This window comes from Perca flavescens, chromosome 3 (genome assembly GCF_004354835.1).
Source record: "Perca flavescens isolate YP-PL-M2 chromosome 3, PFLA_1.0, whole genome shotgun sequence".
Taxonomy (NCBI): domain Eukaryota; kingdom Metazoa; phylum Chordata; class Actinopteri; order Perciformes; family Percidae; genus Perca; species Perca flavescens.
This window is the reverse complement of record NC_041333.1, coordinates 37,495,353-37,497,148: the sequence shown is the minus strand read 5'-3', so window position 1 is coordinate 37,497,148 and position 1,796 is coordinate 37,495,353. Positions and strand designations below refer to the sequence as shown.

The following is a 1,796-nucleotide window of genomic DNA, read 5'->3' as shown; positions in this document are numbered from 1 at the left end:
ACACACACACACACACACACACACACACACACACACACACACACACACACACACACACACACACACACACACACACACACACACACACACACACACGAGCAAAAGAGACCAAAGCATTAACGTCTTTAACAACAAGGTGGCAGTAGCACAGGCTGTAGGTTGCTGGTTCAAGTCCCCATACGGTGCCAGTTCACCTCCTGGGCAGAGTGTGTGTGTGTGTGTGTGTGTGTGTGTGTGTGTGTGTGTGTGTCTCTGTCCATGTGTGTGTGTGTGTGTGTGTCTCAGAGACAGTCCCCAGTAACAATAGTGCGTAGGCTACCATAAGACAAAAATCGCGATTCTGGGTCTACACAGACATACCCTAATATGAGTCTAATGAAATTAAACACAACTATAATTAGTTGTTGTGTAGTGATATACATCATGTGGAAATTAATCAGTCAACTTGTTTCGTCCATGACATCCACGGTTCGAATCCCAGCTAGGTCCCAGCGTTTTTTAGTTTCATTTTCTTTCCGTTCATGCAGTATGTGTCGTATTTGTGTGGATAACGCTTAAACGGACATGTATTACACATAAACTGGTGATGTTTTCAGCGATATCCTTTTTTTTTTTGTCTGACTCGCAAACACTCTGTGACAATGTGAACCTCTGGCCCTCGAGGGGCGGAGGCAGAGCACAACGCTCTTCAAAAGTAGGCAGGGCCTTGTTGAATATTCACTGATTTCATGCAAATATAAATAACCAGTTAACAGGAGCACCAGCTAAACCGGCACACCGGTTCTGACCTTCACAGCAAACAAAACCTTGGCTGTCAACCCTCTTTATCTAAACAGCTGTTACACATAAATTAGGCTTTTAGGAGACACAGTTAACGTGTCTGTTAGACAAACAGACACCTCAACGTTACAGACAGCTTAAACTAGTGATGCTAACTGGCATAGCTAGCCAGAGCCGGAAAAAACAGCCAATGTAATGTGATTATTCAGTTAGTAAAAACGCTAATGACTGTGTTCAGGGAATGGCTGTTAAACTGTGTATTTTACAAGCGTTACAGACAGACTTCCAGTCCCTGTAAAATAAACGCATGCTAACGTTAGCATGCTAACCTGTTAGCTTACCTAACCTCAGGTTCATTCATTCGGCGGAAACGCAAAAACGGAGCCGAAACGTACTCTTTACGAAGGTGACATTTATCGTGACGAGTACCACACAGTACATAGTCAACACAGGCTGCCGCTGTCAGTTTGTCAGCTAAAATATTAAGACGTAAAAGTAGCTTTTTAGCTTAAACTTGAGGCTGGAAATGTCAGGTAAGTGGGCTCGATTTTACGTACATGGGCAAAAAACAAACGCGTGGGCGGGGTTTACCGTTGGGTTACGTCCACAGACACGCTGCTGACATTCGGTAACTCCGCCAACAATGTTGACACTTTGGTGAAATCGAGCGCACGCAAGCAGGCTAGCTGACCCACCTGACTCTGCTTCTGCTGCTGGAGCCTCTCCTGGAGGATAGCCTGAGCCAGCCCGCCCGTCGCACTGCCCGTTCCGGCCGGCGGCTCGTCCGTAGAGAGAGTCCGTACGAGGTCCACCACAGCCCCGCTCCTGATCCTCAGGAGGCTCCGGCTCGCTCGCAAACACATGGGGAACACAGACGTAGCCGACATGTTGGATAAGTTGCGCTAGCTGAACCGGCTAACGTAATGTGAAAAGGACAAAAGCACCCGATTGGCTGCGGTGGTGTGGAGTAGACAGGAAAGAGGGGCGCTTAGAGCAGCGATAGGCCACTTGGAGCG

General features: G+C 47.5%; 1 pseudogene; it reads right to left on the bottom strand.

Moving 5' to 3' along the window:
* Positions 1 to 1,667, bottom strand: part of LOC114552941 (serine-rich adhesin for platelets-like) — a 120,414-nt pseudogene extending 118,747 nt beyond the window's left edge.
* Positions 1,668 to 1,796: the final 129 nt, after the last annotated feature.